Source organism: Oncorhynchus nerka, linkage group LG27, assembly GCF_034236695.1.
Source record: "Oncorhynchus nerka isolate Pitt River linkage group LG27, Oner_Uvic_2.0, whole genome shotgun sequence".
In the NCBI taxonomy this organism is placed as follows: Eukaryota; Metazoa; Chordata; class Actinopteri; order Salmoniformes; family Salmonidae; genus Oncorhynchus; species Oncorhynchus nerka.
The window spans coordinates 57,652,346-57,676,650 of record NC_088422.1 but is presented as its reverse complement, the minus strand read 5'-3'; positions in this window follow the sequence as shown (position 1 = coordinate 57,676,650).

Here is a 24,305-nt window from a genome sequence, read left to right as displayed (position 1 = left end):
TAGGGGTTCCACTAGATGTCAACCATCAATAGAAATTTGAATGAGACTTCTACGTTGTTGTGGGAGTGAATGAGAGCAGAATGTATCCCGTGTCTGAGAAGCGGCCATTTTCTGATCACGCTTTTTCCTCATGGTACCCACTTGCGTTCCATTGCTCATGAAGACACGAAGGAATAGTCCGGTTGGAAATTTATTGAAGCTATATGTTAAAAACATCCTAATGATTGATTTTGTACTTAGTTTGAAATGTTTCTTCTACCTGTAATATAACATTTTGAAGTTTTTGTCCGTAACGCTGACCAGAATGAGCGTTTAGATATCTATACCAAACGCGCTAACAAAATAAGGTATTTGGACATAAATAACGGATATTATTGAACAAAACAAACACTTATTGTGGACCTGCGATTCCTGGAGTGCTTTCTGATGTAGATCATCAAAGGTAAGGGAATATTTATCATGTAATGTCTTGTTTATGTTGACGCCATCGTTGCGGCTATTGTGATTTTTACTTCTGAGCGCCGTCTCAGAGAATTGCATGGGTTTCGTTTTCCATAAAAATACAAATAAATCTGACACAGCGGTGTCATTAAGGAGAGGTATATCTATAATTCCATGTGTATAACTTGTATTATCATCTACATTTATGATGAGTATTTATGTTGAATGATGTGGCTATGCAAAATCACTGGATGTTTTTGGAATGAGTGAATGTAACGCGCCAATGTAAACTCAGATTTGGATAAATATTAACTTTATCAAACAAAACATACATGTATTGTGTAACATGAAGTCCTATGAGTGTCATCTGATGACGATGATCAAAGGTTAGTGATTCATTTTATCTCTATTTGTGGTTTTTGTGACTCTGGCTGGAAAATCTTTTGCTGGAAAAATTGCTGTGTTATTCTGTGGCTATGTGGTGACCTAACATAATCGTTTGTGGTGCTTTTGCTGTAAAGCATATTTTAAATCGGACACTGTGGTGGGATTAACAACGAGAATACCTTTATGTATGTTTGAGGAATTTTAATTTAGATTTTTGCCCTACACTTTGACTGGCTGTTGTCATATCGCTCCCGATTTCTGCAAATACCACGGGAGTCCTCCTACATTTGGGAACATTAGTCAATTTTACAGAGGTGGTGCTCCTAGAGGCTGGGGACTTTAATGCAGGGAAACTTAAATCCATTTACTTCATTTCTACCAGTACGTTAAACGTGCAACCAGAGGAAAACCACTTACTCCACACACAGAGACGCGTACACAGCTCTATCTCGCCCTCCATTTGGCAAATCTGATCATAATTCTATCCTCCTGATTCCTGCTTACAAGCAAAAATTAAAGCAAGAAGCACCAGTGATTCGGTCAAAAAAGAAGTGATCAGATGACGCAGATGCTAAGCTAGAGGACTGTTTTGCTAAGACAGGAATATGTTCCGGGATTCTTCCAATGGCATTGATGAGTACACCACATCAGTCACTGGCTTCATCAATAAGTGCATTGATGACGTTGTCCCCACTGTGACTGTATATACATACCCCAAACAGAAGCCATGGATTACAGGCAACATCCGCACTGAGCTAAAGGGTAGAGCTGTCACTTTCAAGTAGCGGAACTCTAACCAAGAAGCTTATAAGAAGTCCTGCTATGCCCTCCAATGAACCATCAAGCAGTCAAAGCGTCAATACAGGACTAAGATTGAATCATACGACACCGGCTCTGATACATACAAAGGGAAGCACAACTGCGAGCTGCCCAGTGACACGAGCCTACCAGACGAGTTAAATTACTTCTATGCTTGCTTTGAGGCAAGCAACACTGAAGCATGCATGAGAGCATCAGTTGTTCTGGATGACCGTGTGATCAAGCTCTCATCAAGCCAATGTGAGTAAGACCTTTAAACAGGTCAACATTCACAAGGCCGCAGGGCCAGACGGATGACCAGGACGTGTACTCCGAGCATGCGCTGTGTCTTCACTGACATTTTCAACCTGTTCCTGACTGAGACGGTAATACCAACATGTTTCAAGCAGAACACCATAGTCCCTGTGCCCAAGAACATTGAGGTAACCTGCCTAAATGACTACCGATCAGGTGACACTCACTTCTGTAGCCATGAAGTGCTTTGAAAAGCTGGTCATGGCTCACATCAACAACATTATTCCAGAAACGCTAGACCCACTCCAATTTGCATACCACCCCAACAGATTTACAGACAATGCAATCTCTATTGCACTCCACACTTCCCTTTCCCACCTAGACAAAAGGAACACCTATGTGAGAATGCTGTTCAAATCAAATTTTATTTGTCACATACACATGGATAGCAGATGTCTATGCGAGTGTAGTGAAATGCTTGTGCTTCTAGCTCCAGACATGCAGTAATATCTAACAAGAAATCTAACAATTTCACAGCAACTACCTAATACACACAAGTGTAAAGGAATGAATAAGAATATGTACATGAAAATATATGGATGAGCGATGGCCGAATGGCATAGACAAGATGCAGTAGATGGTATAGAGTACAGTATATACATATGAGATGAGAAATGTAGGGTATGTAAACATTATATAAAGTGGCATTGTGTAAAGTTGCTAGTGATACATTTATTCCATCCAAATTTTAATTATTAAAGTGGCTAGAGATTTGAGTCAGTATGGTGGCATCAGCCACGCAATATCAGTGATGGCTGTTTAACTGTCTGATGGCCTTGAGATAGAAGCTGTTTCTCAGTCTCTTGGTCCCCACTTTGATGCACCTGTACTGACCTCGCCTTCTAGATGACAGTGAGTTGAACAGGCAGTGGCTCAGGTGGGTGGTGTAGGTGTCCTGGAGGGCAGGTAGTTTGCCCACGGTGATGCGTTGTGCAGACCTCACTACTCTCTGGAGAGCCTTACAGTTGTGGGTGGAGCAGTTGCCATACCAGGCGGTGATACAGCCTGACAGGATGCTCTCGATTGAGCACCTGTAAAAGTTTGTGAGTATTTTTGGTGACAAGCTGAATTTCTTCAGCCTCCTGAGGTTGAAGAGGCGCTGCTGCACCTTCTTCACCACGCTTTCTGTCTGGGTGGACCATTTCAGTTTGTCCGTGATGTGGAACTGTAAACTTTCCACCTTCTCCACTACTGTACTGTCGATGTGGAAAGGGGACTGATCCCTCTGCTGTTTCCTGAAGTCCACGATCATCTCCTTTGTTTTGTTGACATTGAGTGTGAGGTTATTTTCCTGACACAACACTCCGAGGGCCCTCACCTCCTCCCTGTAGGCTGTCTCATCGTTGTTGGTAATCAAGCCTACCACTGTAACATCGTCTGCAATCTTGATGATTGAGTTGGAGGCTTGCATTGCCACGAAGTCATGGGTGAACAGAGAGTACAGGAGAAGGCTGAGAACGCACCCTTGTGGGGCCCCAGTGTTCAGGATCAGTGGGGTGGAGATGTTGTTTCCTACCCTCACCACCTGTGGGCAGCCCGTCAGGAAGTCCAGGACCCAGTTGCACAGGGCGGGGTCGAGACCCAGATTCTCAAACTTAATGACGCGTTGGGAGGGTACTATGGTGTTAAATGCTGAGCTGTAGTCGATGAACACCATTCTTACATAGGTAAGTAATTTAGCGATAGTCATTTAGCTCAGTTACCTTAGCTTTCTTGGGAACAGGAAAAATGGTGGCCCTCTTGATGTGGGAACAGCAGACTGGGATAAGGCTTGATTGAATATGTCTGTAAACACACCAGCCAGCTGGTCTGCGCATGATCTGAGGACGCGGCTAGGGATGCCGTCTGGGCCGGCAGCCTTTCGAGGGTTAACACGTTTAAATGTTTTATTCACGTTGGCTGCAGTGAAGCAGAGCCCGCAGGTTTTGGTAGCGGGCCGTGTCGGTGGCACTGTATTGTCCTCAAAGCGAGCAAAGAGCCGTTGAATTGTGACACTACTTTGTTCTATACTGACGCTTAGCTTGTTTGATTGCATTGCGGAAGGGAATAGCTACACTGTTTTGTATTTGGTCATGTTTCTTTTCACCTTGCCCTGATTAAAAGCAATGGTTCGCGCTTTCAGTTTTGTGCAAATGCTGCCATCAATCCACAGTTTCTGGTTGGGGAAGATTTTAATAGTCGCTGTGGATACAACATCACCGATGCACATGCTAATAAACTCGCTCACCAAATCAGCGTATTCATCCATTGTTCAACGCTATGCAGAACATATCCCAGTCCACGTGACAGAAGCAATCTTGAAGCGTGGAATCCGATTGGTAGGACCAGCGTTGAACAGACCTGAGCATGGGCATTTCCTGTTTTAGTTTCTGTCTATAGGCTGGGAGCAACAAAATGGAATCATTGTCAGATTTTCCGAAAGGACGGGAGAGGGCTTTGTATGCGTCGCAGAAGTTAGAGTAACAATGATCCAGGGTTTTGCCAGCCAGAGTCGCGCATTCGTTATGCTGATAACATTTAGGGAGCCTTGTTTTCAGATTAGCCTTGTTAAAATCCCCTGCTACAATAAATTCAGCCTCAGGATATATGGTTTCCAGTTTACATAGAGTCTAATGAAGTTCTTTCAGGGCCGTCGAGGTGTCTGCTTGGGGGGGATATACACGGCTGTGATTATAAACGAAGATAATTCTCTTAGTAGATAATGCGGTCGGCATTTGATTGTAAGGAATTCTAGGTCAGGTGAACAAAATGACTTGAGTTCCAGTGTGTTGTTATGATCTCACCACGTCTCGTTAATCATAAGGCATAGACCCCGCCCTTCTTCTTACCAGAGAGGTGTTTGTTTCTTTCGGCGCGATGCGTGAAGAAACCAGTATCGACTGATAACGTATCCCTACGTTATCGTCTACGGAGCCTGACCAGAGGACCGCTCCGTCTGCCCCTTCTGCGGTGCCGTTGTTTTCGGTCGCCAGCTGGGATCCGATCCATTGTTCTGGGTGGTGGACCAAACAGAGGATCTGCTTCGTAATGTTGGTCAGCTGACGTTGCTCTTATATCCAATAGTTCCTCCTGGCTGTATGTAATAAAACATAAGATTTCCTGGGGTAACAATATAAGAAATCATACATAAAAAAACTAAATACTGCATAGTTACCTAGGAACGTGAAGCGAGGTGGCCATCTCTGTCGGTGCCGGAAGTGTTCAACACCAAAGTGCCTTCAAAGATCATCACTAAGCTAAGGATCCTGGGACTAAACACCTCCCTCTGCAACTGGATCATGGATTTTCTGACAAGTAACAACACATCCGCCATGCTGATCCTCAACACAGGGGCCCCTCAGGGGTGCGTGCTCAGTCCCCCCTCCTGTACTCCCTGTTCACTCATGACCGAATGGCCAGGCACGACTACAACACCATCATTAAGTTTTCCGACGACACAACAGTGGTAGGCCTGATCACTGACAACGATGAGGCAGCCTATAGGGAGGAGGTCAGACACCTGGCCGGGTGGTGCCAGGATAACTACTTCTCCCTCAACGTGATCAAGACAAAGGAGATGATTGTGGACTACAGGAAATAGAGGACCGAGCAATCCCCCATTCTCATCGATGGGGCTGTAGTGGAGCAGGTTGAGAGCTTTAAGTCTCTTCGTGTTTACATCATCAAACTATCATGGTCCAAAAAACACCAAGACAGTCTTGAAGAGGTTTGGCATTTGGTATGGCATTTGCTCGGCCTCCGACCGCAAGACACTACAGACTGTAGTGCGTACGGCCCAGTACACCCCCCCACCCCCCAGAGTCACTTTAACTCTCCATGTACATATTACCTTAATTTCCTCGACTAACCTGTTCCCCCGCACATCGACTCTGTACCGGTACCCCCTGTATATACTATAGCCTCGCTACTGTTATTTTACTGCTGCTCTTATTTGCTATTTTAATTTAAGTGGTTTACTTAACACTTATTTTCTTAAAACTCCATTGTTGGTTAAGTAAATAAGCTTTTCACTGTAAGGTGTACATAAACCTGTTGTACTCGGCGCATGTAACAAATACAATTTGATTTGCTTTAAGAGCTGATTGATACTCTATTGAATGGATAATAGCTGTGGACAGATTCTCACCCATGTGTTGTGATTATGGAAACAGCTCTTTGTAGTCAGCCAATGAGAGTGCCATATGGAGATCATACTGTGTTGATTTACTTCCACACACTATGTAAGATGAAGAGCCACTTCACTTAAGAAGGGCATATTTGTGTGTGTGTGTGTTAGATTGAACATACAGTATGCATTCGATTGAATTACCAGTCAAAGCTGAATGTGCTAGGAAGCTCACACAACAAGTTTAAGTGGGGATTTAGATAATCTCTAACATAGAGATGAGTTTCAGGACACAGGTAGTACAGCACTTGGCTTCTACCTACAGGGTCACCGGTTCAAACTCTGCTGAGACTAATGCCCTCTACAAAACACACATACATGTGCAGTGTGCCAGTGGAGATACTGTACAGGATAGTCATCTTACAAAGCATGAGCAGTCAATGAGAGGATGACAATGGTCATGTTCTAGTACTATTAAACAGCTTCATAATCTTCTTTCCCTAATAAGATTGAACGGCTTCTTCTCATCTCTTCCTTCCCTTAGGACCTCATTCTCATACTAATAAACCACTTCCTATCCTACAGCTCTCACTTTTCCGATCAATGTTCATGATGGGGACAGGGCTGGAAAAGAAACCAATTAAGTGACCAGTTATCTACATTGACAGGAATACACATAAAGAAAGTTAATGACAGAAACATATTTGAATACCAAAGCCCAGTGTCCTTGTGCCTCATGTTTAGGAGGAGATAAGTGGTTTTGGTATTCTACGAGAGCGGCCATCTTTGGGATTGACAGTGGTGGTGATTGAAGACTGGACTAATCAAATATTGACCCGATAAGTCGTCAGATGGCACATTTAAGGGGAGAGGCAAAGAAATGGTCTTTCAAATCTCTTCAAACCAATAAAAAAGGATAAAGGAAATATGTATGGGAAATAACATGCAGAGTTCAATTTCAATCTTTAAACATTTATATTTAATATACTGCTGGACAGACCTTCGGAGGGAAAGCGGTATATTGGGGGATTAGAATGAAGTCCGTGAAGGACGGTGGATGTCATATAAAACTTCCCTTTTCATTTATTTCTCTCTAAAGTGCCCTAATACTGTCTTATACTTTACTATAAACCTTTACAGTCTTCATAAATTCAGAACAAAGACATAACCATTTAAAAAAAATTGCCATGTACAGTTGAAGTCCGAAGTTTACATCCACAAGACAAATGTCTTGTTAACAAACTATAGTTTTGGCAAGTCGGATAGGACATCTACTTTGTGCATGACACAAGTAATTGTTCCAACAATTGTTTACAGACGGATTATTTAACTTGTAATTCACTGTATCACAATTCCAGTGGGTCAGAGGTTTACATACACTAAGTTTATTGTGCCTTTAAACATCAAGGACATTTCCAGAAAATGATGCAATGGCTTTAGAAGCTTCTGAGCTAATTGACATCATTTGAGGCAATTGGAGGTGTAAATGTGGATGTATTTCAAGGCCTACCTTCAAACTCAGTGCCTCTTTGTTTGACATCATGGGGAAATCAAAAGAAATCAGCCAAGACCTTAGAAAAATAACTGTAGACTGTCATTGAAGTCTGGTTCATCCTTGAGAGCAATTTCCAAACAATAGTATGCAAGTATAAACATCATGGGACCACGCAGCCGTCATACCACTCAGGAAGTAGACGCATTCTGTCTCCTAGAGATGAACGTACTTTGGTGCGAAAAGTGCAAATCAATCCCAGAACAACAGCAAAGGACCATGTGAAGATGCTGGAGCAAACAGGTACAAAAGTATCTATATCCACAGTAAAACGAGTCCTATATCGACATAACCTGAAAGGCCGCTCAGCAAGGAAGAAACACTGCTCCAAAAACCGCCATAAAAAAAGCCAGACTACGGTTTGCAACTGCACATGATGACAGAGATCGTACTTTTTGGAGAAATAGATTTTGACCATCGTTATGTTTGGAGGAAAAAGTGGGACAATATATTATGTGGATATATTGAAGCAACATCTTAATCAGTCAGGAAGTTAAAGCTTGGTCGTAAATGGGTCTTCCAAATGGACAATGACCCCAAGCATACTTCCAAAGTTGTGGCAAAATGGTTTAAGGACCGCAAAGTCAAGGTATTGGAGTGGCCGTCACAAAAGACCTGACCTCATCCCATAGAAAATTTGTGGACAGAACTGAAAAAGCATGTGCGAGCAAGGAGGACTACAACCTGACTAAGTTACTCCAGGTCTGTCAGGAGGAATTGGCCAAAATTCACCCAAAGTATTGTGGGAAGCTTGTGGAAGGCTACCCTAAACGTTTGACCCAAGTTTATTAACTTCATACTACACCCCCCCCGCATGCGGTAGCGTAACTACAGCCTCAAGCTCATTACCATAACGCAACGTTAGCGATTTCTAAAAGTCGCAAATGAAATGAAATAAATATGCCTGCTCTCAAGCTTATCCTTTTCTTAACAATCCTGTCATCTCAGACTTTCTAAATATGCTTTTGAACCAGAGAAAATCAATCATTTGTGTAAGAGTGTTGATAGCTAGCTTAGCATTTAGCGTTAGCATTTAGCACGCAACATATTCACAAAAACCAGCAAAGGAATCAAATAAAATAATTTACCTTTGAAGAACTTCAGATGTTTCAATGAGGAGACTCTCAGTTACATAGCAGATGTCCAGTTTTTCCTGAAAGATTCTTTGTGTAGGACACATCGTTCCGTTTTGTTACTATGCATTTGGCTACCGAAACTAACCGAAAATTCAGTCACCTACACGTCGAACTTTTTTCCGAATTAACTCCATAATATCGACTGAAACATGGCAAACGTTGTTTGAATCAATCCTCTAGGTGTTTTGTCATATATCTCTTCATTGAAATGCCGTTCCTGGAAGCTTGCCTTGTTCTCAGAATCGCATGGAAAAATATTAGTAGCTGAGTTTTACGCACCAATTTCCACGCAGGACACCGTGCGGGACACCTGGTAAATGTAGTCTCTTATGGTCAATCTTCCAATGATATGCCTGCAAATACGTCACAATGCTGCAGACATCTTGGGGAAACGACAGAAAGTGCAGGCTCATTCCTGGCGCATTCACAGCCATATAAGGAGATCATGGAAAACGTAGCTTCGGAAATCCTGTTCATTTCCTGGTTGCTGAAACATCTTGGTTTTGCCTGAAGGTTTTGTTCTAGGGCACTCACAGTGAAAATCTTTGCAGTTCTGGAAACGTCAGAGTGTTTTCTTTCCAAAGCTATCAATTCCATGCATAGTCGAGCATCTTTTCGTGACAAAATATTGCGCTTAAAACGGGCACGTCTTTTTATCCAAAAATGAAATACTGCCCCTAGAGTCTTAAGAGGAATGTACCTAGCAGGATGCTTCTGATGACTAATGGACTAATGTTCTTATTCTTGACCATGCTAACCAGCCATGGAGGCACGTCACTCGCCGTGGAAGTCGAAAATGGCAGCCTATGAAATTTGGAGCCTCCTTGTTGGTGGGAAGCCCAGACCGGATGCAGACTAACAAACAGCTTTTGCCACCCTGGATCTAGAGGTTCCACTTTGAGATCGGAACCGAAAGTAGAGTGGCTTGCGAAAGTGTTCATCCCCCTTGGCATTTTTCCTATTTTGTTGGCTTACAACCTGGAATAGAAAATAGATTTTTTTGGGGGGGTTGTATCATTTGATTTACAAAACATGCCAACCACTTCGAAGACGCAAAATACTTTTTATTGTGAAACAAACAAGACAAAAAAACTGAAAACGTGAGCATGCATAATGATTCACCACCCAAAGTCAATACTTTGTAGAGCCGCCTTTTGCAGCAAATCCAGCTGCAAGTCTCTTGGGGTATGTCTCTATAAGCTTGGCACATCTATCCACTGGGATTTTTGCCCATTCTTCAAGGCAAAACTGCTCCAGCTCCTTCAAGTTGGATGGGTTCTGCTGGTGTACAGCAGTCTTTAAGTCATACCACAGATTCTCAATTGGATTGAGGTCTGGGCTTTGACTAAGGCATTACAAGACATTTAAATGTTACCTTTTAAACCACTCGAGTGTTGCTTTAGCAGTATGCTTAAGACTGAAACAGGTTTCCCTCAATAATTTCCCCGTATTTAGCGCCATCCATCATTCCTTCAATTCTGACCAGTTTCCAAGTCCCTGCCGATGAAAAACATCCCCACAGCATGATGCTGCCACCACCATGCTTCACTGTGTGGATGGTATTTTCGGGGTGACGAGAGATGTTGGGTTTGCGTCAGACATAGCGTTTCCCTTAATTGCCAAAAAGCTCCATTTTAGTCTCATCTGACCAGAGTACTTTCTTCCATATGTTTGGGGAGTCTTCCACACGCCTTTTGGCAAACACCAAACTTGTTTGCTTATTTTTTTCTTTAAGCAATGGCTTTTTTCTGGCCACTCTTCCGTAAAGTCCAGCTCTGTGAAGTGTACGACTTAAAGTGGTCCCATGGACAGATACTTCAATCTCCACTATGGAGCTTTGCAGTTCCTTCAGGGTTATCTTTGGTCTCTTTGTTGCATCTCTGATTAATGCCCTCCTTGCCTGGTCTGTGAGTTTTGGTGGGTGGCCCTCTCTTGGCAGGCTTGTTGTGGTGCCATATTCTTTCCATGTTTTTAAATAATGTATTTAATGGTGCTCCGTGGGATGTTCAAAGTTTCTGATATTTTTTTATAACTCAACCCTGATCTGAACTTCTCCACAACTTTGTCCGTGGCCTGTTTGGAGAACTCCTTGGTATTCATGGTGCCACTTGCTTGGTGGTGCCGCTTGCTTAGTGGTGTTGCAGACTCTGGGGCCTTTCAGAACAGGTGTATATATACTGAGATCATGTGACACTTATATTGCACACAGGTGGACTTTATTGAACTATTTATGTGACTTCTGAAGGTAATTGGTTGCACCATATCTTATTTGGGGGCTTCATAGAAAATGGGGTGAATACATATGCACGTACCACTTTTCAGTTTTAGATTTTGGGGATTTTTTTTAAACAAGTAATGTTTTAAATTTCACTTCACCAATTTGGACTATTTTGTGTATGTCCATTACATGAAATTCAATTCAATCAATGTACAGGTTGTAATGCAAGAACATAGGAAAAACACCAAGGGGGATGAATACTTTTGCAAGGTGCCTTCATCCCCTGTTCTGACTCCCTCTCCAGTGGCTTCTATGGTGAAATTAGGCTTCGTTGGTTATGGGATGCTCGAACCTGGTGACAAGAGATGCTGAGATCTTGTAAGTCCCCGATGGGTCTCCTGAATCATGCGATGTGTAGCAGGGTGGATTTCCTCTTCCATCTCACCGGCTGTTGTCTTAGGCAGCTGTATGGTAAGAAACATCTCTGTTTCTGGAGCTAAAACCCTGTGCTACCCCAGGGCCTGATTACAGGATATTACTAGACTGCTCCCCACCGTTCTACATCAGCACACAGAGATTGATGCTGTTGTAGTCCATGTGGGATTTAATGACATTAGGAATGGTAGCTCTGAACAGCTGAAACAGGATTTTGAAGAATAGATTGGGTCTCTGCTGGATACCAAAAAACATCCTATAATTTCTGGCCCTGTGCCCTCGCTGGGTCGAGGTAATGAACGTTTCAGCAGGCTACTAAGCACTTCACAACTGTTTACGAGACTACTGTAGCTCCTTGGGTGTAACTTTTGTAAACAACTTTAGCTCTGTTAGGGTGGGATATGTTTTATTGGGGGAGTACAGGTAATGTAATTATGTACACGAGCACAAATCACCACATCCATAATTTTAGTCTGTCCGAATCTACCATGTCAGTCATTTTTACTTGGCAGGAAGGTTATTATACTAGCCCTAAAAATCTACTGTTTTTCGGCAAACTCCCAGGTCCTCTTATAATACTTATCCTGTGCGAATCATCATCCCTGTGTTTTGAGGTATATTACAGAGTACTTAAGAACATGGGAACAAATTGATGCAAAGCGCTATGGAAGTAGCCTACAGATGAATGATCTGTTTTGCCACCTATCAACTTTTGTAGTGCCATACTTCTCTTTTAAAAGATGAAGTGGACAATATTGTGTCAATTAATTGATAAATTGCCGAATGTGTCAGTTAATTAAATGTTTGCTCAGGTTAGAGTTCAAAGGTCTTATTGATATCCATTATTATTTTGACTTTATCCGAACTGAAGTGCAATAAGCCATTATTAGGCTATCCCTAGACATTTGAAATATCTTCAAGCCTAAAAGAACCTCCAGGCTTCCATCATAACTGTCAATTTTGAATTAGGATTTTATTTTTTATTTATAGATGCAGTTTGGTAAAACTAATCCCGTCAGAATCTTCCACTGCACAAATTAACATTCTGGGACAATAATTACATAACCGACGTCCTATTGTAATACTAGTGCCATGTGAAAAGGGTTATAGTGTCACGCCCTGACCTTAGTTATCTTTGTTTTCTTTATTATTTTGGTTAGGTCAGGGTGTGACAAGGGGTGGTTTGTTGTGTTTACCCTGTCTAAGGTTTTTGTATGTTTATGGGGTTGTTCACTAGTCTAGGTGTTTTGTATGTCTATGGTTGCCTGGATTGGTTCTCAATTAGAGGCAGCTGTTTATCGTTGTCTCTGATTGGGAACCATATTTAGGCAGCCATATTCCTTGGGTAATTCGTGGGTGATTGTCTATGTATTAGTTGCCTGTGTCCGCAATTATTCTATATAGCGGTCACGTTTGTTTTGTAAATTTGTTGAAGTGGTCTTCATTTCATTAAAATAGATGTATTCACATCACGCTGCACCTTGGTCTCATCCATACAACGAACGTGACATATAGACACCTTTTGGAAGCAGAGGATGTTCTATAAGGCGGATGGGATTCATCCTAATCATTTACGTGCCTGGATCCTGTCCAAACAATACAAGGCATCAATGAGGCAATGACTGATCAAATCAAGCTCCTCAAAGGTTTTTAAATCGCAGCTATATTATTTCGCCACAGCTTCCCATGTTGATAGGGATATTGAAAATAGTAATTCTGTGCCTGTTAGTTGCATTTCCATTGATAGCTCTGTTAGCTCCAGTAAGGAACCCTCCATCTATGCTATTAATAGTTTTATTTCAAGCTATCATTTTGCTACCTGTGTTCAAAGGCATATAGTATTGTCAATACTAATCTTGTGCACACTTACCTGAATTCTACTATTAGCTCTGCAACTTTGAATCCAAACAAGAAGCCTATTGTGGCTAGCTCATCCAGTTCTATTGACTCTTGTGTCTCCATGGATACTCCTGCTGTTTCAAATCTCGCATAGGGCTCGGACTGTTACATACAAATGTGTGATGCCTGAAACTGGACTTTCTAAATGTCTGGGTGCATAACACTAGCCCAGATGTTCTGGTTATCCCAGAGACCTGGCTGAATAATTTAATTTGGATAAGGACATTGACATTGCAGACTAAAACATTTTCAAATGTGATACACAAAAAAGTGGTAGCTCTATGTAAGAGCTTCTCTCATGGTGTCATGCTCTCTTAGCATCTCTGTCCACAAAATACACTGCTCAAAAAAATAAAGGGAACACTTAAACAACACAATTTAACTTTCACATGATGTTGTGCAAATGGAATAGACAACAGGTGGAAATTATAGGCATTTAGCAAGACACCCCCAATAAAGGAGTGGTTCTGCAGGTGGTCACCACAGACCACTTCTCAGTTCCTATGCTTCCTGGCTGATGTTTTGGTCACTTTTGAATGCTGGCGGTGCTTTCACTCTAGTGGTAGCATGAGACAGAGTCTACAACCCACACAAGTGGCTCAGGTAGTGCAGCTCATCCAGGATGGCACATCAATGCGAGCTGTGGCAAGAAGGTTTGCTGTATCTGTCAGCGTAGTGTCCAGAGCATGGAGGCGCTACCAGGAGACAGGCCAGTACATCAGGAGACATGGAGGAGGCCGTAGGAGCAGGATGAGCACTGCCAGAGCCCTGCAAAATGACCTCCAACAGGCCACAAATGTGCATGTGTCTGCTCAAATGGTCAGAAACAGACTCCATGAGGGTGGTAATGAGGGCCCGACGTCCACAGGTGGGGGTTGTGCTTACAGCCCAACACCGTGCAGGACGTTTGGCATTTGCCAGAGAACACCAAGATTGGCAAATTCGCCACTGGCGCCCTGTGCTCTTCACAGATGAAAGCAGGTTCACACTGAGCACATGTGACAGACGTGACAGTCTGGAGACGCAGTGGAGAACGTTCTGCTGCCTGCAACATCCTCCAGCATGACCGGTTTGGTGGTGGGTCAGTCATGGGTATGGGGTGGCATTTCTTTGGGGAGCCGCACAGCCCTCCATGTGCTCGCCAGAGGTAGCCTGACTGCCATTAGGTACCGAGATGAGATCCTCAGACCCCTTGTGAGACCATATGCTGGTGCGGTTGGCCCTGGGTACCTCCTAATGCAAGACAATGCTAAATCTCATGTGGCTGAAGTGTGTCAGCAGTTCCTGCAAGAGGAAGGCATTGATGCTATGGACTGGCCTGCCCATTCCCCAGACCTGAATCCAATTGAGCACATCTGGGACATCATGTCTCGCTCCATCCACTAATGCCACGTTGCACCACAGACTGTCCAGGAGTTGGCGGATTCTTTAGTCCAGGTCTGGGAGGAGATCCCTCAGGAGACCATCCGCCACCTCATCAGTAGCATGCCCAGGCGTTGTAGGGAGGTCATACAGGCACGTGGAGGCCACACACACTACTGAGCCTCATTTTGACTTATTTTATTGACATTACATCAAAGTTGGATCAGCCTGTAGTGTGGGTTTCCACTTTAATTTTGAGTGTGACTCCAAATCCAGACCTCCATGGGTTGATACATTTGATTTGCATTGATAATTTTTGTGTGATTTTGTTGTCAGCACATTCAACTATGTACAGAAAAAAGTCATTAATAAGAATATTTCATTCATTCAGATCTAGGATGTGTTATTTTAGTGATCCCTTAATTTTTTTGAGCAGTGTATCTACACCTGTTCTGAAAGGTCTGCAACACCATTAAGCAAGGGGCACCACCAAGCAAGTGGCACCATGAATACCAAAGAGCTCTTCAAACAGGTCAGGGACAAAGTTGTGGAGAAGTACAGATCAGGGTTGAGTTATAAAAAATATCAGAAACTTTGAACATCCCATGGAGCACCATTAAATCCATTATTTAAAAAATGAAAGAATTTGACACCACAACAACCCTTCCAAGAGAGGACTGCCCACCAAAATTCACTGACCAGGCAAGGAGGGCATTATACTCACAGACATCATTCACACAGTTTTAGAAACTTCAGAGTGTTTTCTATCCAATACTACTAACAATATGCATATATTAGCATCTGGGACAGAGTAGCAGGCAGTTTACTCTGGGCACCTTATTCATCCAGGCTACTCAATACTGCCCCCCTGTCACCAAGAAGTTAAAGATTGCTGTACACCAGCGGAACCCATCCAACTTGAAGGAGCTTGAGCAGTTTTGCCTTGAAGAATGGGCTAGATGTGCCAAGCTTATAGAGACATACCCCAAGAGACTTGCAGCTGTAATTGCTGCAAAAGGTGGCTCTACAAAGTATTGACTTTGGGTGGTGAATAGTATGCATGCTCAAGTTTTATGTTTTTTGTCTTGTTTATTTTTTGTTTCACAATAAAAAAATATTTTATATCTTCAAAGTGGTAGGCATGTTGTGTAAATCAAATGATACAAACCCCCAAACAAATCTATACTAATTCCAGGTTGTAAGGCAACAAAATAGGAAAATTGCCAAGGGGGTGAACACTTTCGCAAGCCACTGTATAGAGCCATTATGGCATCAAACTCCAGTCCAGCTCATATTGCAAAAATGAACAGCTAACCTGGTTTAAAAAAACAAATAATGTAATCCCTCGCGGCACCACACCTCTCTCCTATTTGACCTAGACAATGTGTGTATTGATATGCAGGCTACGTGTGCCGTTCTAAAATTGATATAGTTCTGTCCTTGAGCTGTTCTTGTCTATTAATGTTCTGTATTATGTAATGTGTCTTGTCTTTTGTGGATCCCAGGAAGAGTAGTTACTGCTTTCACGACAACTAATTGGGATCCTAATAATATCTGAAATACCTCACTCTGACCATTTTACTCATCCTAGTAGAGCAGATTAGCTAGGCTGTTCAAATCAAATTAAATTGTGTTAGTCACATACACGTGTTTAGAAGATGTTATTGCAGGTGAACAGTGCCATAACATCTAACAAATTCTCCAGAATACACACAAATCTAAAGTAAAGGAATAGAATTAAGAATATACAAATATTTGGATTAGCAATGTCAGAGCGGCACAGACTAAGATACAGTAGAATAGAATAATATACAGTATACACATATGAAATGAGTAATGCAAAAATGTGTAAACATTTTTAAAGTGACTAATGTTCCATTATTAAAGTATTTAGGCAGCAGCCTTTCTGAGTTAGTGATTGTTGTTTTTCAGTCTCTTGGTCTCAGCTTTGTTGCACCGGTACTGACCTCGCCTTCTGGATGATAGCGGGGTGAACAGGCAGTGGCTCGGATGGTTTTTGTCCTTGATTATCTTTTTGGCCTTCCTGTGACATCGGGTTCTGTAGGTGTCCTGGTGACAGGTAATTTGCCCCCAATGATGCGCTGAGCAAACCGCACCACCATATGGAGAGCCTTCCGGTTGAGGGCGGTGCAGTTGCCGTACCAGGCGATGATACAGCTCTCGATTGTGCATCTGTAACAGTTTGTCAGGGTTTTAGGTGACAAGCAAAATTTCTTCAGCCTCCTGAGGTTGAAGTGGCGCTGTTGGGCTTTCTTCACCACACTGTCTGTGTGGGTTTACCACTTCAGTTTGTCTGTGATGTGTACGCCAAGGAACTTTAAAAAACGTGAAAAAAACTTCACTACTTTACCACTACAATGTGAATAGGGGGGTGCACCCTCTGCTGTTTCCTGAAGTCCACAATCATCTCTTTTGTTTTGTTGACGTTGAGTGAGAGGTTGTTTTCCTGACACTACATGCAGAGTACACTCATCTCCTCCCTGTAGGCTCTCTCGTCGTTGATGATAATCAAGCCCACTACTGTTGTGTCGTCTGCAAACTTGATGATTGAGTTGGAGGCGTGCATGTCCATGCAGTCATGGGTGAATAGGGAGTACAGGAGGGGGCTGAGCACGCACCCTTGTGGGGCCCCAGTGTTGATCAGCGAAGTGGAGATATTGTTTACTACCCTCACCACCAGTGGGCGGCCCGTCAGGAAGTCCAGGACCAACTTCCAGCAATGGCGAAGCTCTAACAAGATGCGTTTGCGTAGCGTCCTCAAACTATCTAAACATTTTAAGGCATTTTGACATGGTTTACCTGTTCGTTAATAGTGAGTTGGAAGTTAAAACATCTATTCTATCGCCAAAAACAAAATATGCCCAATATGTCAAAGCCTCAGACTAGGCATGGAAAAATGTCCCCTTCTGACAGCCTTTCTTCGGTCTTGGCAGATGCTAGCTCGGAAGAAGCACAAGCATGGTTCAGAATGGAGTTGGACAAGGGTATAACAAAAATCCAAGAGACACTTTCTGAACGCCTCAGCAAAATGTATGTACTGGTCGATAATCTCCACAAAGACCAGAAAGGGACAAGTGACAGTTAGAAAAATACCATGCTGACCACCAGGCAGCCATCCTGGATGTCCGCGAGGACGTGGACCAATAATACCAGGAGTTGGAAGACGCCCTCTCTAAACTCGAGGAGAAATGTGATTATTACGGACATTTCGAAAGGCGCTCGAATTTGAGACTTTAAGGTTTCCTAGAGGCCGTGGAGGTAAAGAGACACATTCTCCTTTATACAGGAATGGATTCCCAACATTCTGGATCTACCCCCTTCCGCGCACCCACTGGAAATCGAGAGGGTCCATTGCACCCTAAGGAGGCAGCTGCCTGGCCAGGTTGCACCCAGGGCGTTTGTCATTTAAATTTCTACGGTACCAGGACACTGTTCACTTACACTCTGCTGCCCGAGCAAAGGGAGAGCTCAAGTACGGAGATGCCAGAATCATGGATTACGGATATTTCTCCCATAGTACACGAGGAGGATGGCTTTCTCCCCACTGAAGAGACTTCTGCGCCAGGCTGGCTTGGTATATGGCCTGTGCTACCCAGCGACTTTGTGGATCGAAACCAAGAATGGTGAGCGCACATTTGACTCTATGAAGATGGCTGAAACAAACACGAGGAAAGAACTCCCTTACTTGTTCACGTCTACTACGTCATGAGCAACTGTCTTTTGAACTTGGATACAGTGAATAGTGAATTGTTACACCTGAGGTAAACAACTAAATTACTCATATGATCGACTGGCTGGCTAGATGGCTGGCTGGCTGGCTGGCTAGATGGCTAGTACGATAATGACTGGCGAGGTAAAGTTGGGACATAGCTAATGTTGACTCGCTAATTTTATAAGGGTGTAACTATAGCTACATCCACACTATGCCAGGTAGTTACACTTTTGCTGTATACTTTTATTTAACGCCTAGAGGTAAAATTGGTTAAATAGTTATGTGGCTTTTGACTGGGTTTCAAGCCTAACTATGTTGTTTATATTACTTCAGGGAATTGTAGCTACTATTACATTTGCTGGCTTGTTAATTGTTAAAGATGTATGCTAACGTTAGTGATACCGAGGCAGGGATAAGCTACTCACTGGCTGACCAACCTAATTGCCAGGTTGCTGATAGCTTTACACTTGTGTATGTGCGTACATGTGTTTATACATAATATTTTTTTGGGGGAGGGTGAACTCAGGAGGATGGTGATTGTTTAAACTTGTTAGGGCTAGGCAGAATACTGCCCCCTTTGGATGAATTGCGTGCCCATAGTAAACTGAAAAAAAATCTCTCCAAAATTGCTAATATATGCATATAATAATTATTATTGGATAGAAAACACTCTAAAGCTTCTAAAACCGTTTGAATTATGTCTGTAAGTATAGCAGAACTCACAGGGCAGGCAATCTCCCAAACTATTTTTGGGAGCCTGAAACTTGGGGCAACTTTGACGTCATCGCCCCCACCCTTCCCAACCAGCTATGGATCTGGAGACACTTTCTATGTCTTCCACTAGATGTCCTCATTCAGTACAGCATTTAATTGTGCAAATCCCGCGAGTTTTGACCCTTTGGTAGGCAAAAGAGTGAGTGTCGCGAGAAAATACGAGAGCGCGCTTTTTGGACAGACCTTCCTTTGTTCCAGAATGCCTGAGAAGAAGCATGAATGTCCGATAGATTTGAGAATTGTTTTGTACGTTTAGAACATCCTAAAGCTTGATTCTGCACTTAGTTTGACCAGTTTAGTCGACATATAATATGTAATTTTGAAGTTTTGATGCGCAACTGTTCGGGACCAGAAGTAATTTTGGATGCATTTCAGCTGGAACTCATAGCATATGCTACTATAAAGGCACACGAACTGAAACCAAACGTTACATTAGGTAAGTATGACTCCTTCCACTACATTCTGATCGAAGACCATCAAAGGTAAGGGAATATTTATGTTGTAATTTTGTATTTCTGTTGACTCCAACATAGCGGAGAAATATTGCTTACGTCTGAGCGCCGTCTCAGATTATTACATAGTGAACTAATTCTGTAACGTTAAAAATAAATGTGGCACAGCGGTTGCATTAAGAAGCAGTGTATCTTTCTAACTATATGTAGAACATGTATATTTAGTCAAAGTTTATGATGTCTATTTATGTTATCTGGCGGAGCTATCTATAATTTCTCCGGACATTTTTGAGTATTTTCTTAACATGAAGTCAATGTAAACGGAGATTTATGGATATAAATGGCATATTATTGAAAAAAACATAAATGTACTGTGTAACATGTCCTATTACTGTCATCTGATGAAGATTTTCAAAAGGTTAGTGAATGATTTATTTTTTAATCCTGCTTTTATAATTTTATATTTTCTGGGACAAAATGGCTGCCTCTTGTCTTTGTTTCTGTGGTGGTCTAATATAAATATGTGGTGTGTTTTCGCCGTAAAACATTTAAAAAATCGGACATGCTGGGTAGATGAACAAGGTGTTTATCTTTCATCTGAGGTATTGGACTTGTTAATGTGTGGAGGTTAAATATTTCTAAGAATATTTTTGCATTGCCTGCGCCACGGTTTCAGCTGAACGGGTGGGGGGTGGCGGACACTGAGAGGGACGCCTCGCTTTAACTGGTTTTAACTACAAATCAAAATCAAAATCAAATGTATTTATATAGCCCTTTGTACATCAGCTGATATCTCAAAGTGCTGTACAGAAACCCAGCCTAAAACCCCAAACAGCAAGCAATGCAGGTGTAGAAGCACGGTGGCTAGGAAAAACTCCATAGAAAGGCCAAAACCTAGGAAGAAACCTAGAGAGGAACCAGGCTATGTGGGGTGACCAGTCCTCTTCTGGCTGTGCCGGGTGGAGATTATAACAGAACATGGCTAAGATTTTCAAATGTTCATAAATGACCAGCATGGTCGAATAATAATAAGGCAGAATAGTTGAAACTGGAGCAGCAGCACGGCCAGGTGGACTGGGGACAGCAATGTCAGGTAGTCCTGGGGCATGGTCCTAGGGCTCAGGTCCTCCGAGAGAGAGAAAGAAAGAGAGAAGGAGAGAATTAGAGAACGCACACTTAGATTCACACAGGACACCGAATAGGACAGGAGAAGTACTCCAGATATAACAAACTGACCCTAGCCCCCCGACACAAACTACTGCAGCATAAATACTGGAGGCTGAGACAGGAGGGGTCAGGAGACTACATGTCCCTATTTTATATTTGAGGGATGATAGTTATCATCTGGTAAAGGTTTTAATTTATTCATCATAGCTTGATGTCTTTTTTCCTGTGCTGCTGGGGTGCATTTGTAGTCATCGCTTTTGTCGTCACGCGGCACAGGTTTCAGCACGCATTTTGGGAATGCTGATTGTTTGACATTTGGGTGTGCGGGTAGGCTCTGTTGGTGACTATGAACACACCCTCTGTTTTTGTTGTTGTTGTTGAGACATGCTCAAGTGAGGCTAAATAGTCCGGTCATTATTGTTGCCGATGTTTGGCGCTTTGATTCAAATTGTATTTTGTTACTCAACAAACTACATTTTCATGTTACAAGGAACAGTCAATGTACTTCCAATGCCATATACATATAATGTAGAATTAACCTAGTTTGACCGATGCTATGCATAGCAGGTACATCTAGCTTAAAGACTACCGTCAAAGGGTATGGGTTCTTTAACTCCCTCAATTGGGGAGGGTGTTGGGTGGGTTTGTGGTAGGGTCAGGTTATTAGCTCACATGACTTTTACTATTTTATGCTTTCATAATTTCATTTTGTACAAGTTCTATACACTCAATGCAATTTTGTTTGTTTATTTTTTTTTCAAATTTTTTTTTTTTTTAAATATGTCAGCACCTAATAACTATACATTTATGACACTTAACATTAGGGTTTTTAAACGCCCAGTCAAGCGCAAACACATTCTGAATGATCTAAAGCAGCATAAGGTTGATATAGCGAGTGTGGGTGAGTCAGGTGTACTATTCATCTTTCACCTCTCGGGCAAGAGGGGTGGCCATACGCATTAATAAGCATTACCCCTTTCAGATACAATCTCAGATTAAAGACAAAGGGGGTAGGTTTGTGATCATTCAAGGTTTTGTTTCATCAGCACTGAGTCCATTATCCTTGTGAATGTGTATGGGCCTAACCATGATGATCCTACCATGATGATCCTACAAAATATATTTTTGAAGTTAACATGCCCATCATCAGAGATAATAATGGCAGAAGGTGGTTTGGCACATACTTTTAGCACCAATAACAACTCTGCCTCCCCCTAATTTGATGGGAAGCTCTCCTTGCAAAGCTGAGGGGGCAAATAATATCCTTTTAGTTCAGGTGCTCGTAAGATGTATAAGGCTCAAGTAGATTCGTTGGAGAAAGACATTAGAGATCTGGAAAATGAATATAGTATAACATTTGATGACTCAATTCTACAAAACTTAGACACAAAGCGATTGGAATATAACACCCTGATGACCCATAAAGTGGAAAACGAGGAGAACAAAACAAAACTACCACGAACATGGAGATAAAGCAGGAAAATTGCTTGCTTGGCAGATAATGCTAGTAGAGTTATTAGCTCTATTTAGGTACGCAATAACACAGGTGTTCACAGTCCTGAGGAAATTAATCTAGTCTTTAGGGAGTTTTATGAAACATTGTAGAAGTCTGAAGGGGATCCCCCGACACAATGCATGAGTTTTTGAACAAACTCAATTTACAAACTTTTTAACTGATGAGGATAGAGAGCACATGGAGAAAGAGATTACGTCTGAGAAAATTAGGGAACTAATTTCCATAATTTCCTCAGGGATAGACGGATTCCCTATTGAATTCTATCGATCCTTTTTGCCCAAACTAATTGAGACTCTTTGAAATATGTTTAATTATGCCATAGAGACAGAAAACCTCCCTGACACACTTGAACAGGAACTGATCACAGTTTTGTTAAAACCTGGGAAAGATCCTCTGCTTTGTGAGTCGTATAGACCAATACCTTTATTGAAAATTTCATATAAGATTCTTGCAAAACTCATAGCTCTTAGACTAGATAAGGTTCTTCCTGATTTGGTTGATATGGACCAAACAAGCTTTGTAAGAAACCGCTCATCTCCTGATAATATCAGAAGATTATTTAATATTATGCATTATGTAGAGAATGACCAAGAACCTGTAGTGGCGGCTTCATTAGATGTGGAAAAAGCTTTTGACCGAATAGAATGGTTTGAAGTTTACTGAGGATGAATATTGGACCTAAGTATGTAGGTACAAATGTCCGGTAGCTCAGATCCTGACTAATGGAAATGTTTCCTCACAGTTCTCCCTATCACTTGGCACAAGACAGGGTTGTCCCGCTAGTCCTCTCCTTTTTTCTTTGGCTATAGAGCCACTGGCAGAAGCTTTTAGATCTCATCCATCCGTCCATGGTGTTCGTATAGGTGGGCGTGAAGTCCTGGTCTCGCTATATGCTGATAACATTTTGCTTTACCTCACTAAACCAGAAATTTCACTCCGAACATTAGTTGACATCCTGAAAGAATATGGGACCTTTTTCAGGTTATAAAATAAACCTATCAAAGAGTGTAATTGTGCCTTTTAACAGGGCAGCTATGCAGAACCCAATCTTAGACCAGCCGTTTTCTTGGAAACTTCAGAAAATGACATATCTTGGATTGCAAATTCCTTCTAAAAATTATTAAGACATATCAACAGAATTATACTCCACAAAAGGTTGGGGAAGAATTGGATAGATGGTGGGATTTACCAATTTTCTTTTATTGGACGGGTCAATTGTTTAAAGATTAATATGTTACCACAATTCTTGCACCTTTTTCAAACAACTTAATAGGAAGGTTACTTAATTTCTGTGGAAAGGGAAACCCCCCCCAGTGTGAAACTCACAACTTTATGAAAACAATACTCAGAAGGAGGACTTACTCTACCTGACTGCCAGTTTTATTACTGGGCATCTCAGTTAAAGGCTCAGTTAAAGGCCTCTTGGAGACAGATAGAGGAAGAGTGTCTGACCCTGCTACATTGGCAGCTATACCTTATATTAGCCCACCTAAAGCTTCGCTAGGTCTCATAAATAAACCTTTCATTAAAAACACTTTAAATATATGGATTGAAGTCTGTAAACAAACAGAAGGGCTTAGATCTATAAATGAACCAAAACCTTTCTATAATAACCCCATCTTACCTAAAGCCCTGAGAGATGGTTTTACATTTTCTTGGTTCAACAAAGGAATTAAAATATTTTGTAATCTCTATAGAGAAGGTTGTTGGGCTGTGCTAAACTTTGAACATTGAGATATGAAAGAGAATGGGTTATGTTAGAAGTTAATGGTTCTCGGAAGAAAGAAGAAGGCTTTGGAATGTGTTTGATGAAGGAGAGGAGAGCGATGTGTTGATACAGGGGAGACAGATGGACATCTGTGTATTAGATGAAAGTGGGGTTGAGGTCAGGAGGGGAGGACAAATTCTCTTAAGAGAGTAATAAATGTTTGGAATCCTGTTACCCTCTTTATTAACTTCCTGTAGAGCCATAAAATGTAAGGACTGGAGAGAAATGGGAGTGTCTTAAGTAGGAT